Source organism: Triticum aestivum, chromosome 2D, assembly GCF_018294505.1.
Source record: "Triticum aestivum cultivar Chinese Spring chromosome 2D, IWGSC CS RefSeq v2.1, whole genome shotgun sequence".
Classification (NCBI taxonomy): Eukaryota; Viridiplantae; Streptophyta; class Magnoliopsida; order Poales; family Poaceae; genus Triticum; species Triticum aestivum.
In genome coordinates, this window is record NC_057799.1 from 86,142,232 (window position 1) to 86,158,253 (window position 16,022).

The window sequence follows — 16,022 nt, forward strand, 5'->3', positions numbered from 1 at the left end:
TTATGTTGTGATGCCATGTTGTATTTACACATATCGAGCATATTGTGTGTATGATTGAAATGCTTGGTATGTGTGGGATCCGACAACCTAGTTGTTTATCCTTGGTAGCCTCTCTTATGGGGAAATGTAGTCTTGTGCTTCCATGAGCCATATTAGTCTGCTACAGCCCGGTTCACCGGAGTCCTGCTAGCCCAGCACTACTGCTCCGGAACTCTTGACTGGCCGGCATGTGATTCACTTCGTTCCTGTGTCTGTCCCTTCGGGGAAATGTCACGCGGTGACATCCGGAGTCCTGCCTAGCCTGCTACAGCCCGGTTCACCGGAGTCCTGTTAGCCCAGTGCTACAGCCCGGATTCGCACGCTGCTGACCGACATGCTCGATGTTGATTCATGTATGCCTGTCCCCGTAAGTTAGTGCCACTTTGGGTTCACGACTAGTCATGTCGGCCCGGGTTCTCTGTCATATGGATGCTAGCGACACTATCATATACGTGAGCCAAAAGACGCAAACGGTCCCGGGCCATGGTAAGGCGACACCCGTGGGAATACCGTGCGTGAGGCCGCAAAGTGATATGAGGTGTTACCAGCTAGACCGATGTGACTTGGAATCGGGGTCCTGACATCCGCGCCTGTGTCTCCGTTGTGCCGTATCCTGGAAGGGTGTAGCACGATTATCATCTGTAAAAGAGAAAAACTCAGGTGAAAGTATTCGTGCGAAAAATTGGTTATTCTTAATAAACCATTAAAATTCAATCTAAATAAGGTCAACCCGAACTGTAGTTCTTTTTATATGCGGGAAGCCCCTAGCACCACCTATGGGGGTATATCCATCAACCCAATCTCAGGTTTATCTGAGCTGCTACAGCCAGTGTTGCGCCGAACTCGTCTAGCCGTGTTCGCGGTCTTGACGACCGATCATTTATTCTGGTTGAAGAGGTCAGTCAGTGTTCGGCTGCTAAAGGTGCCACACATTCTTCCGTACGCAAGGAACGCTCTGTGTTTCCGCTAACTATGATGGTGCCACGTGGACCGGGCATCTTAAGCGTAAGATAAGCATAATGCGGTACGGCGTTAAAACGAGCGAAGGCCGTTCTTCCGAGTAGTGCTTGATAGCCGCTTCAGAATGGAGCGATGTCAAAGGTTAACTTTTCACTTCGGAAGTTGTCGGGAGAACCAAATACAACCTCTAGTACTAGAGAGCCCGTGCAGCGGGCCTCTGGGCCTGTTATTACTCCTTTAAAGGTAGTATTGCTTTGGTTAATTCTTGTCGGTTCTATCCCCATTTTGCGGACTGTGTCCTGATATATCAGATTGAGACTACTGCCGCCGTCCATAAGGACTCGGGTGAGATGGTATCCGTTAATTATTGGGTCTAGCACCAAGGCAGCAGATCCTCCGTGCCGAATATTAGTCAGGTAATCCATGCGATCAAAAGTGATCGGGCAGGCCGACCAAGGGTTGAACTTGGGGGTGACGGGCTCCACGGTGCATACGTCTCGGAGTGCGCGTTTGCTCCTCCTCTTCGTTACGTGAATCATGTTCACTGTTTTGACCTCTGGTGGGAATTTTTTCTATCCCCCAGTGTTTTGCCGGCGAGGCTCATCCTCGTCTTCACTTGGTGTCTCCCTCCCCTTGTGCTCGGCGTTTAGCTAGTCGGCTTGCTTGAAGACCCAGCATTCTCTGTTGGTGTGATTTGCAGGTTTGTCGGAGGTGCCATGAATCTGACATAATCTGTCTAGAATCTTGTTGAGGCTGGACGGTCCATCCCTGCTGCCTTTAAATGGCTTTTTCCGTTGACCGGGTTGAGAGCCCCTGAATCCGGCGTTTACCGCCGTGTTGTCTGGGCTGTCTTCATTGCTTCGACGCTTGCTTTTATGGTGTCGCGGTTTCCCATTACCATCCCTGACTTCGGATGTGCCTGGGTCGCTGGTGCCGCTACGGGCCAGCCAACTATCTTCGCCCGCGCAAAAGCGGGTCATAAGGCTTGTTAAGGCTGCCATTGTCCTCGGTTTTTCCTGGCCGAGGTGTCTGGCGAGCCATTCGTCCCGGACACTGTGTTTGAAAGCCACTAAGGCTTCGGCGTCCGGGCAATCGATAATTTGATTCTTCTTAGTGAGGAATCTATTCCAAAGCTTTCGGGCTGACTCTCCGGGCTATTGAATTATATGACTTAAATCGTCTGCATCCGGAGGCCGCACATAGGTCCCTTGAAATTAGCCCTAAAAGCATCCTCAAGCTCTTCCCAACTTCCAATTGAGTTTTCGGGGAGGCTCTTCAGCCAGTGCCGAGCTGGTCCTTTCAACTTGAGGGGCAAGTATTTGATGGCGTGGAGATCATCTCTGCGAGCCATATGGATATGAAGGATAAAGTCCTCAATCCAGACCCCAGGGTCTGTCGTTCTGTCGTATGCCTCTATGTTCACGGGTTTAAACCCCTCTATAAATTCGTGATCCAGCACCCCATCGGTGAAGCATAGGGGGTGCGCGGCACCCCTGTATTTGGATGTGTCATGGCGTTCTGACGGTTGTAGTGTTCGGTTTTGATTCTGTGCCGGAGTGCGCTTCCGAGGTCCGTAGATGGACCTGGTCATACCGACATCGTTAGCCGCCCTATCGCGGCCACGAGGTGGTCGATCCGGCTGATCAGCCGTTTTATTTTTCGGCTGTATAGGCTCTAGAGCCTCGTCATCGAATTCAGGCAGCAGCTTGTGCTTTATTTAGCTCTTTGTGTGGCGACTGCCACCGTACTTTTCTACAGTGTTGAGCACTTTGTTCCATCTACTGTTGAGTGTATTTTGTGTGGCGTTGAGCCTTTGCTTCTGCTTTTTTAGACTCCTCGCGGTGGAAGAAGCCTTCTGTGGAGGTTCTCTTGCTCCAAGTGCCTTTCCGGGATGATGTGTGCATCGTCGTCTGGACTGTTCTCCTCTCCGGAGACAGGTTGATTAGCTTTACCCTCGGCGTCACCGTTGTCGGACAGTGGCTCCGTACTATGTTCACCATCCGCTGGCTCATCTTGCTCCGTCGCTGGGTCCATGTGGTCGTCGTTTCCTATGGAGTCGACCGGGGTATTATTCTTTCTTGCGCTGTTATTGTTGTTTTTGCCGAGGCGGGGTTTGGAGCGGCGCCTGCGTCGTCGCTTTGGTTGCTTCCCGAGGGAACTGTCCTTCGCTGCTTCTTCCCGTTCCTCGTCGTTGTCTTTGGGGGTGTCCACCATGTATATATCGTATGATGAGGTGGCAGTCCAGCGCCCTGTGGGCGGCGGTTCCTGTTCTTCTCCTGCATCGTCGTCCATACCGTCGATGTTTTCGGAGTCGAAATCGAGCGTGTTGGTTAAGTCATCGATAGTGGCTATTAAGTGGGTGGTGGGTGGGGACCGAATTTCTTCGTCGTCCGCTTCCCACTCAAGCCGGACATAGTTCGGCCAAGGGTCTCCTGACAAGGAGAGAGACCTTCACGAATTTAGTACGTCGCCCAAGGGCGAGTGCTGAAAGACATCCGTGGAGGAAAACTCCATGATCGGCGCCCAATCGGATTCGATAGGCACGGACGCAGGCGGTTCGGAGCCCATGGCCGGGGACGAATCCAAGGATCCGGCAACGCAGATCTCGTAGGAGGTCAAGTCAGTATTCGGCTCTATCGCCGCTGAGTGTGCAGCCTCCGTGGCGGGGTCCATCCACCCGTCATCGGACGGCGCAATCTGCTCCGGATTGAGGGCCGGAGTAGCCACAGGTGTGATCTCCCGAACACCGTCCGACGACAGAGCTAAGTCATGCTCGTCGTGACTGTGCGGCACACCTGACATAGGCTCGGATCCATCAAAGATCAAGTCTCCACGGATGTCGGCAGTACAGTTTAAGTTTTCAAACCTGACCTGACGGCCAGGGGCATAGCTCCCGATCTGCTCTAGATGGCCAAGCGAGTTGGCCCGCAGTACGAAGCCTCCGAATACGAAGATTTGTCCGGGGAGAAAAACCTCACCCTGGATCGCATCATTGTCGATGATCGAAGGAGCCATCAAGCCTTATGGTGACGGCACGGTGGAGCTGCCAATGAAAGCACCAATGTCGGTGTCAAAACCGGCGGATCTCGTGTACGGGGTCCCGAACTGTGCATCTAAGGCGGATGGTAACAGGAGGCGGGGGACACGATGTTTACCCAGCTTCGGGCCCTCTCAATGGAGGTAATACCCTACTTCCTGCTTGATTGATCTTGATGATATGAGTATTACAAGAGTTGATTTACCATGAGATCGTAGAGGCTAAACCCTAGAAGCTAGCCTATGATTATGATTGTTGTTTTCCTACGGACTAAACCCTCCGGTTTATATAGACACCGGAGGGGGCTAGGGTTACACAGAGTCGGTTACAAGGGAGGAGATCTACATATCGGAATTGCCAATCTTGCCTTCCACGCAAAGGAGAGTCCCATCCGGACACGGGACGAAGTCTTGAGTCTTGTATCTTCATTGTCCAACAGTCCGGCTAAAGTATATAGTTCGGCTGTCCGAGGACCCCCTAATCCAGGACTCCCTCACTTATCACACCCGATCATCACGTGGTGTCTCGGCACGACGAACTGTAGCAACGGTGCATACTCAGGGAGAACACTTATACCTTGAAATTTAGTGAGATATCATCTTATAATGCTACCGCCGTACTAAGCAAAATAAGATGCATAAAGGATAAACATCACATAAAATCAAATAAGTGATATGATATGGCCATCATCATCTTGTGCCTTTGATCTCCATCTCCAAAGCACTGTCATGATAACCATCGTCACTGGCTTGACACCTTGATCTCCATCGTAGCATCGTTGTCGTCTCGCCAACTATTGCTTCTACGACTATCACTACCGCTTAGTGATAAAGTAAAGCAATTACATGGCGATTGCATTTCATACAATAAAGCGACAACCATAAGGCTCCTGCCAGTTGCCGATAACTTTTACAAAACATGATCATCTCATACAACAATTTATATCTCATCACATCTTGACCATATCACATCACAACAAGCCCTGCAAAAACAAGTTAGATGTCCTCTACTTTGTTGTTGCAAGTTTTACGTGGCTGCTACGGGCTTCTAGCAAGAACCGTTCTTACCTACGCATCAAAACCACAACGATTTTTCGCCAAGTGTGCTATTTTAACCTTCAACAAGGCCCGGGCGTAGTCAAACTTGATTCAACTATAGTTGGAGAAACTGACACCCGCTAGCCACCTATGTGCGAAGCACGTCGGTAGAACCAGTCTCATGAACGCGGTCATGTAATGTCAGTCCGGGCTGCTTCATCCAACAATACCGCTGAATCAAAGTAAGACGTTGCTGGTAAGCAGTATGACTATTATCGCCCACAACTCATTGTGTTCTACTCGTGCATATAACATCTACGCATAGACCTGGCTCGGATGCCACTATTGGGGAACGCAGTATTTCAAAAAAATTACCTACGATCACGCAAGATCTATCTAGGAGATGCATAGCAACGAGCGGGGAGAGTGTGTCCACGTACCCTCGTAGACCAAAAGCGGAAGCGTTTAGTAATGCGGTTGATGTAGTCGAATGTCTTTGCGATCCAACCGATCCAAGCACCGAACGTATGGCACCTCCGCGTTTAGCACATGTTCAGCTCGATGACGTCCCTCGATCTCTTGATCCAGTTGAGGATGAGGGAGAGTTCCGTCAGCACGACGGCGTGGCGACGGTGATGATGAAGTTACCGGCGTAGGGCTTCGCGTAAGCACTACGATGATATGACCGAGGTGTGTAATTGTGGAGGGGGCACCGCACACGGCTAAGAGAAGACTTGGTGTGTCTTTGGGGTGCCCCCTGATACGTCTCCGTCGTATCTATAATTTTTTATTGTTCCATGCCAATATTCTAAAACTTCCATATACTTTTGGCAACTTTTTATACTATTTTTGGGACTAACATATTGATCCAGTGCACAGTGCCAGTTCCTGTCTGTTGCATGTTTTTTGTTTCGCAGAAACCCCATATCAAACAGAATCCAAACGCGATAAAAACGGACGGAGAATATTTTTGGAATATTTGGAGAATATGGGAAGAAGAATCAACGCGAGACGGTGCCCGAGGTGGCCACGAGGCAGGGGGCGCGCCTGCCCCCCTGGGCGCGCCCCGACCCTCGTGGGCCCCTCGTAAGGCGGTTGCTGCTATTCTTTTGCCGCAAGAAAGCTAATTTTCGGGAAAAAATCTCGGCGAAGGTTTCAGTCCAATCGGAGTTACGGATCTCCATATATATACGAAACGGTGAAAGGGCAGAAGACGGGAACACGGAAACAGAGAGAGAGAGAGAGAGAGAGAGAGAGAGAGAGAGAGAGAGAGAGACAGACAGATCCAATCTCGGAGGGGCTCTCGCCCCTCCCATGCCATGGAGACCAAGGACCAGAGGGGAAACCCTTCTCCCACCTAGGGAGAAGGTCAAGGAAGAAGAAGAAGGTCAAGGAAGAAGAAGAAGGAGGGGGGCTCTCTCCCCCTCGCTTCCGGTGGCGCCGGAACGCCGCCGGGGGCCATCATCATCACCGCGATCTTCACCAACACCTCCGCCATCTTCACCAACATCTCCATCACCTTCCCCCCTCTATCTACAGCGGTCCACTCTCCCGCAACCCGCTGTACCCTCTACTTGAACATGGTGCTTTATGCTTCATATTATTATCCAATGATGTGTTGCCATCCTATGATGTCTGAGTAGATTTTCGTTGTCCTATTGGTGGTTGATGAATTGCTATGATTGATTTAATTTGCTTGTGGTTATGTTGCTGTCCTTTGGTGCCCATCATATGAGCGTGCACGTGGATCACACCATAGGGTTAGTTGTATGTTGATAGGACTATGTATTGGAGGGAAAGAGTGACAGAAGCTTCAACCTAGCATAGAAATTGATGCATACGGGATTGAAGGGGGGCCAATATAACTTAATGCTATGGTTGGGTTTTACCTTAATGAACGTTAGTAGTTGCGGATGCTTGCTAATAGTTCCAATCATAAGTGCATAGAATTCCAAGTCAGGGATGACATGCTAGCAGTGGCCTCTCCCACATAAAACTTGCTATCGGTCTAGTAAAGTAGTCAATTGCGTAGGGACAATTTCGCAACTCCTACCACCACTTTTCCACACTCGTTATATTTTACTTTAGTTGTGTCTTTATCTAAACAGCCCCTACTTTTTATTTACGCGCTCTTTATTATCTTGCAAACCTATCCAAAAACACCTACAAAGTACTTCTAGTTTCACACTTGTTCTAGGTAAAGCGAACGTCAAGCATGCGTAGAGTTGTATCGGTGGTCGATAGAACTTGAGGGAGTATTTGTTCTACCTTTAGCTCCTCGTTGGGTTCAACACTCTTACTTATCGAAAGAGGCTACAATTGATCCCTATACTTGTGGGTTATCACCCCCCTCCCACGTATATAAAGGGGGAGGAGAGGTGGCCGGCCCAAGGGGAGCGCTCCATGGGGGGAGTCCTACTTGGACTCCCGGCCCAAGTAGGATTCGCCCCCCCTTTCCTATTCCCACTAGGAGAATGAGGGAAGGAGGAGGAGGAGAAAAGGAAAGGGGGGTCGGCCCCCCAACCCTAGTCCAATTCGGTTTGGGCTTGGGGGGGCGCAACCTCCTGGCCGCCGCCACCTCTCTCCACTAGGGCCCATGAAGGCCCATTAACACCCTGGGGGGTGGTTCCGGTAACACCCGGTACTCCGAAAAATGCCTGAACCTTTCCGAAACCATTCCGGTGTTCAAACATAACCTTCCAATATATCAATCTATATGTCTTGACCATTTTGAGACTCCTCATCATGTCCGTGATCTCATCCGGGACTCCGAACAAACTTCGGTACATCAAAACGCATAACTCATAATACAAATCGTCATCAAACGTTAAGCGTGCGGACCATACGGGTTCGAGAACTATGTAGACATGACCGAGACACATCTCCGGTCAATAACCAATAGCGGAACCTGGATGCTCATATTGGCTCCTACATATTCTATGAAGATCTTTATCGGTCAAACCGCATAACAACATACGTTGTTCCCTTTGTCATCGGTATGTTACTTGCCCGAGATTCGATCATCGGTATCATTATACCTAGTTCAATATCGTTACCGACAAGTCTCTTTACTCGCTCCGTAATGCATCATCTCGTGACAAACTCATTAGACACATTGCTTGCAAGGCTCATAGTGATGAGCATTACCGAGAGGGCCCAGAGATACCTCTCCGAAACATGGAGTGACAAATCCTAATCTCGATCTATGCCACCTCAATAAACACCATCGGAGACACCTGTAGAGCATCTTTATAATCACCCAGTTACGTTGTGACGTTTGATAGCACACAAGGTGTTGGTATTCAGGAGTTGCATGATCTCATATTTAGAGGGACATGTATAAGTTATGATGAAAGCAATTGCAATAAAACTAAACGGTCATTTATGCTAAGCTAACAGATGGGTCTTGTCCATCACATTATTCTCTAATGATGTGTTCCTGTTCATCAAATGACAACTGATAACCCACAAGTATAGGGGATCAATTGTAGCCTCTTTCAATAAGTAAGAGTGTCGAACCCAGCGAGGAGCTAAAGGTAGAATGATACGTCTCCAACGTATCTATAATTTTTGATTGTTCCATGCTATTATATATTCTGTTTTGGATGTTTAATGGGCTTTATTATACACTTTTTATTATTTTTGGGACAAACCTATTAACCGGAGGCCCAGCCCAAATTGTTGTTTTTCCGGAGTCCAAACGGAATGAAACCTTCGGGAACGTGATTTTCGGAACAAACGTGATCCAGAGGACTTGGAGTGGATGTCAAGCAACAGACGAGGAAGCCACAAGGTAGGGGTCGCGCCTACCCCCTGGGCGCGCCCTCCACCCTCGTGGGCCTCTCGTTGCTCCACCGATGTACTTCTTCCTCCTATATATAACCATATACCCTGGAAACATCATATACGGAGCCAAAACCCTATTTCCACCGCCGCAACCTTTTGTACCCGTGAGATCCCATCTTGGCGCCTTTTCCGACGCTACGCCGGAGGGGGCATTGATCACGGAGGGCTTCTACATCAACACCATAGCCTCTCCGATGATGTGTGAGTAGTTTACCTCAGACCTACGGTTCCATAGTTATTAACTAGATGGCTTCTTCTCTCCCTTTGGATCTCAATACAAAGTTCTCCTCGATCTTCTTGGAGATCTATTCGATGTAATCTTCTTTTGCGGTGTGTTTGTTGAGATCCGATGAATTGTGGGTTTATGATCAAGTTTATCTATGAACAATATTTGAATCTCCTCTGAATTCTTTTATGTATGATTGGTTATCTTTGCAAGTCTCTTCGAATTATCAGTTTGGTTTGGCCTACTAGATTGATCTTTCTTGCAATGGGAGAAGTGCTTAGCTTTGGGTTCAATCTTGCTGTGTCCTTTCCCAGTGACAGCAGGGGCAGCAAGGCACGTATTGTATTGTTGCCATCGAGGATAAAAAGATGGGGTTTATATCATATTGCATGAGTTTATACCTCTACATCATGTCATCTTGCTTAAAGCATTACTCTGTTCTTATGAACTTAATACTCTAGATGCATGCTTTATAGCGGTCGATGTGTGGAGTAATAGTAGTAGATGCAGAATTGTTTCGGTCTACTTGTCGCGGACGTGATGCCTATATACATGATCATACCTAGATATTCTCATAACTATGCTCAATTCTATCAATTGCTCGACAGTAATTCGTTTACCCACTGTAATACTTATGCTCTTGAGAGAAGCCACTAGTGAAACCTATGGCCCCCGGGTCTATTTTCCATAATATTAATCTTCCAACACTTCGCTATTTCTATTGCCGTTTATTTTACTTTGCATCTTTATTTCTCTTTATCGTAAAAATACCAAAAATATTATCTTATCATATCTATCAGATCTCACTCTCGTAAGTGACCGTGAAGGGATTGACAACCCCTTTATCGCGTTGGTTGCGAGGTTCTTATTTCTTTGTGTAGGTGCATGGGACTCGAGCATGGTCTCCTACTGGATTGATACCTTGGTTCTCAAAAACTGAGGGAAATACTTACGCTACTTTACTGCATCACCCTTTCCTCTTCAAGGGAAAACCAACGCAGTGCTCAAGAGGTAGCATAGAACAAATATTCCCTCAAGTTTTATCGACCACCGATACAGCTCTACGCACGCTTGATGTTCGCTTTACCTAGAACAAGTATAAAACTAGAAGTACTTTGTAGGTGTAACGGGATAGGTTTGCAAGAATATAAAGAGCACGTAAATAAAAACTAGGGGCTGTTTTAGGTAAAGAAGCAATAAAGTTAGTATAGCGAGTGTGGAAAAGTGGTGGTAGGAGTTGTCAAATTGTCCCTAAGCAATTGACTACTTTACTAGACCGATTGCAAGTTTTATGTGGGAGAGGCCACTGCTAGCATGTCATCCCTAACTTGGAATTCTATGCACTTATGATTGGAACTATTAGCAAGTATCCGCAACTACTAACGTTCATTAAGGTAAAACCCAACCATAGCATTAAGATATATTGGTCCCCCTTCAATCCTGTATGCATCAATTTCTATGCTAGGTTGAAGCTTCTGTCACTCTTGACCTCAAATACATAGTCCTATCAACATACAACTTAACCCTATCAACATACAACTTATCCTGATTTTGCCCTTTCATCGTTTCTTAAATTTCCGGATATCCGTAACTCCGATTCGGTAGAAATTTGGACACGATTTTATGCGGATATTGGCTTTCTTGCAGCGAAAGAAGGGCACCAACCGCCTTACAGAGTGGCGACGAGGGTCAGGGGCGCGCCCACCCCCTGGGGCGCACCCCCGGCCTCGTGGCCCCCTCAGGCATCCTCTTGCGTTGATTCTTCTTCCCAAAAAACACATATATTCCAAAAAAATCTCCGTAAGTTTTTATCCCGTTTGGACTCCATTAGATATGGATTTTCTGCGAAACAAAAAACATGCAACAAACAGGAACTGGCACTGGATCAATATGTTAGTCCCAAAAATAGTATAAGAAGTTGCCAAAAGTATATGAAAGTCGTATAATATTGGCATGGAACAATAAAAAATTATAGATACGACGGAGACGTATCAACAACACATGTCTTTGGTCAGGAAACTTAACCATCTTTGATTAACGAGCTAGTCTAGTAGAGGCATACTAGCGACACTCTGTTTGTTTATGTATTCACACATGTACTAAGTTTCCGGTTAATACAATTCTAGCATCAATAATAAAAAATTATCATGATATAAAGAAATGTAAATAACAACTTTATTATTGCCTCTAGGGCATATTTCCTTCAAAAGCACCTACAAACCCAAAGTGATTGAGCATCACTGAAGAGATCGTTCCTGTGTGGAATCGACACTTGTTACCTTTGAGGACTGTGCATCCTCAGACAGTTAGGCGTCATGGTCTAGAGCATCCAAGAGGAATTGTGGATCTCTGAGTGACTGAGTCTGTGAAGGTTTGGAAGTCACCTAAAGACTAACCACGTGTGATTGGGTGAGGTCTGTGTGACCTTAACTCAAGGATAATACGGTGAGGACTGTGTGTCCGGGACTGTGTGTCTTCGGGTTTAAATACCTAGCCGCTCCAACCAGACGTACGACTGTTACAACAGTTGGAACTAGTCTACCAAATCACCGTCTTCACCAAGCTACTGGTTCTATTTCCTCAACCCTTTCATTTCCTCATTCATGTGTTGATGTACCTGATCGTTACTGTTTGAAGACTTTGACTGAAGACTTTCTCAATTTCCTCAATCATAATTCTTCAGTCACTTTGTCTTCAGCCTGCTTATCCTGTTTACACGCTACTTGTGCTCTATGTATGTTTCATTTCATCATGATGACTATGCTACTGCTTTGTTATGCATGCACCTGAGTACTTATTCCGCTGCTCGTAGTTCATGACTTAGGAAATTCCTCAAGTTGAATTTTCTCAGTGGAGAATTTGTAAAAATCGCCTATTCACCCCCTCTAGTCGATATAACGCACTTTCAATTGGTATCAGAGCAAGGTACTCCCTTGTTTTGTGTGATTTTGGTTTAACCACCTAGAGTTTTAGTTATGTCGACTGCAGGCATGATCAAGGCCTCGGCTGGGTGTCCTACCTTCGATGGGATGAACTACCCCTACTGGAAGAATAAGATGCGCATGTATCTTGAGGCAATTGAAAACGATCTTTGGTACGTTGTGGAAAATGGCGTTCCCTCCATCACTCCTTCCGTGAACGCTGTTGATGTGAAGAGATTCAAGCAACTCGACTCTCAAGCGAAGAATATCATATGTGGCCATCTGAGCAAAGGACAGCACGGCAGAGTGAGCGCTTTGGAGACAGCAAAGCTTATCTAGGATAGGCTGTCCAAAGTTAACGAAGGAGTCTCAACTCAATGTGACTCTCGAGTTGACGTTCTTCGCAATCTCTTCAACCGCTTCAAAAGAATCGACAACAAAAATGTTCAGCAAACCTTCGATCGCCCCACTGACATCTCAAATGAGCTTCAAGCACTTGGTGCCACTGACATCACCGACCATGAGGTGGTGAAGAAATTGCTGAGATCGCTTGATTCCTCATTCGACACACTTGCACTGATGATTCAAGAACGAGGAGATTACAAGTCACTTGATCCTGCTGATATCCTCGAGAGGCTAAATATTCATGAGTTCCAACTTGCTAAGAAGAGAAAACTCTATGGACCAAGTTATGGAAGATCTCACACACTGAAGGCCAAGGTTGTTTCCGAATATGAAGGTGAAGATTCTAATAGCAGCCTTGGTGATCTTGAAGAACTGAGCCAGGAGCTAGCAATGCTCGTGAGGAAATTCCATTAGTTCTCAAGGCATGGTCGCTTTGGAAAATCTTCAAGAGGTGATGAAACAACATTAGATTCCACATCCCGTGACTATAAGAAGAGGACTTGCCACAAATGCAAGAAACCTGGTCACTACATTACTGATTGTCCTCAGTGGGAAAAGGAATCAAAGAATAAGAAATACAAGGATGATAGTTCTTATGACTTGAAGAAGAAGAAGAAATCTTCAAAGTCCTCATCGTCAAAATCTTTAAAGTCTTCATCTCACAAGAAGAGTAGCTCCAAAAAGGCTCGGGCATTCATTGGCAAGGAAATGGACTCTGAAGCTGAATCTAAGGAAACTGTGGAAGAGGAGGAATCTGAGGAGTCAGACTCTAGTGTGGCGAGCCTAGCCCTTGCTACTGCCTTCGTCAGCAAGTTCATCTTCAACACTAAGGAAAATGACTTCCCCAACACTGCTGATGATGGAAACGATGATTACTCTCCCACCTATTTCTTCATGGCAAAAGGTGCCAAGGTACTCAAATATCCCTCCTCTAAATCAAGTGAGGATGAATTTGATGAAAATCTCAAACCTAGCTATTCCAAACTTGCTAAGATTGTTGTCAAACAACAAAACACTTTTGAAAAGGTTCAAAATTTGCTAGACAAAAGTGATGAGTTGTTGGGTGAAGAAATGGATCAAACTCAAACTCTGACTGAAAATCTTCAGAGACTTCAGACTAAGTTTGATAACCTTCAGAGTCATCATAACACTCTCTTAGCTGATCATGAGAAGCTTTCTTATGAATTTCTTCAGAGAAAGCAAGATCTTGAAAAGCTAAGGATGAGTTATGAGGATCTTCAGAAGGAAAATGATTCATTGCTTGCTCAATAGATCAGTTCCGCTCAGGATGAATTTATTCCACCATGTTTGAAATGCATTGAACGTGAATATGCTAATTCTTCACCTGAAAGTCCAAATGCTTCTATTGCTGCAAATTCTTCAACTGTCTTTGTGGTCACAAATTCCTCATCTGAGGATATCGCAAGTATCACTGAAAATGCAGGGTTGAAGGAATTGTATGTGACAGGCATGTACAAAAGCCTCAAAGGGCATCAGGCTCTTTGTGATGTGCTTAAAAAGAAGATCCTCAACAGGAACCCTAGGAAAGAGGGTATTGTCTTTGAGAGGAAACTCAATGTTGATGGGACCTATTGAAAACCAGAGCAGTATCCCAAAACCTCATGGGTTGCTGCGAAAGGACCTCCTGTAGATCCATCCACTCTATCTGGATTTACATGTGAATCTTCATATTCTTCTGATGAGTCATTTGACTCCAACTATAAACTGTTCAAAAATCGGAATGGTGAAGTATTTGCTAGATATGTTGGAACTAACTGCAGGAACGACCCCCCCTATGAAGAAAATCTGGGTTCCCAAAAGGTGCCTTGAAAGTCTTCAGGTGAATGTCATCATGACACCACCTATGAAGAATAGGAACCCCAGATCAAATTCTTCATATGGACCAAAGTCTCCATATGGATCCAAGTCCTCATATGGACCAAATTCCTCACATGGATCAAATTCTTCATATGGAGCTATGAATATGTGCATTATTCTTCAAATCATTATGTTCATAAGTCATCGAAGAATTTCTCTGCTTATTCATATGCTCACTCTAGCCCCTCTTTTGTGGAATGAAGTGGACTGGCTTCTATGCCACCTTTCTCTTGTGGAGCTTGCAGAATGATGAACTCTTTGCCACCCCTCCAGATGTGGGTGGTGAAGAAAAGGAACTAACCTCTTATGCAGGGTCAGGTCTCCAGACGAACTTAAATGCCTGAAGAATTTGCTAGAGACCTGAATATGCTTGATAGGATGCAAGCTAATCATGAAGAAATGAATAATCATTTCTCACGTCCTTATACCACTATATCTGCTGTAATGTTTGATGAAATTCAATCTGATGAATTTGATGTCATATTCTTCACTGATGAAGTATATGAGTTCGTAAGATGCACTAATTCATCTACAGAATGATCAACCCAAAGCTACTGAGCGGGTCCTCGATAGTGGATGTACAAATCACATGACCGATGACAAGAACTTATTGATAGACATTGCTTTATCTCCATCGCATCTGAAGCATATCACCTACGCTGACAAAGGCAAAAGCAAGGTATTAGGTCTAGGTAGGGTTGCGATCTCAAAGGATCGACACATGGACAAAGTCATGCTTGTCGAGTCCTTGGGATTCAACCTCATGTCTGTCGTCTTTGGAAAATATCATTGTGTTGTGATCATGGAATCTGACAATTCCAAAGTCTTTGAAGGATTTAGGAGAGGAGACTTGTATATTGTTGATTTCTCTACAGGACCACAGCCTGCCACATGTCTACTTGCAAAAGCTTCAGAAGGCTGGTTATGGCATCAACGACTAGGTCATGCTGGCATGAGGAACTTACACACACTCGCGAAGAAGAAGCACGTCATTGGCATCGAGGGTGTCAAATTCCTCAAGGACCATCTGTGTGGAGCTTGTGAGACTGGAAAGATGACCAAGTCCAAGCATCCCTCGAAGACTACCATGACTACCACTCGTCCTTTTGAATTGCTTCACATGGATATCTTTGGCCCTACTCATTATGCCACAATCACAAATGCAACATCTCTATATGGCTTTGTTATTGTTGATGACTACTCTCGTTATACTTGGGTGCATATCATCACTTACAAAACTGAAGTGCAGGAAGTCTTCAAACGATTCTCCTCAAGGGCCTCGACGAATTTTGGTGTGAAGATCAAGCACATTAGGAGTGGCAATGGGACCGAGTTCAAGAATACTGTTCTTGATGACTATCTTGATGAACTTGGTATTACTCACGAGTTATCTGCCCCTTATACTCCTCAGCAAAATGGCGTCGTGGAGCGCAAAAACAGGACTCTGGTTGAGATGGCTCGTACTATGCTTGATGAATACAAGACGCCTCCTCGCTTCTCGCCTGAGGCTATTGATACTGTGTGCCACATCATCAATAGGGTATATCTTCACAAATTCTTCAAAAAGACCTCATATGAACTCCTCACTGACAAGAAACCCAATGTGAGTTATTTCCAAGTCTTCGATGCAAAATGTTGCATTAGAGATCCTCATCACAATTCTTAATTTGCAC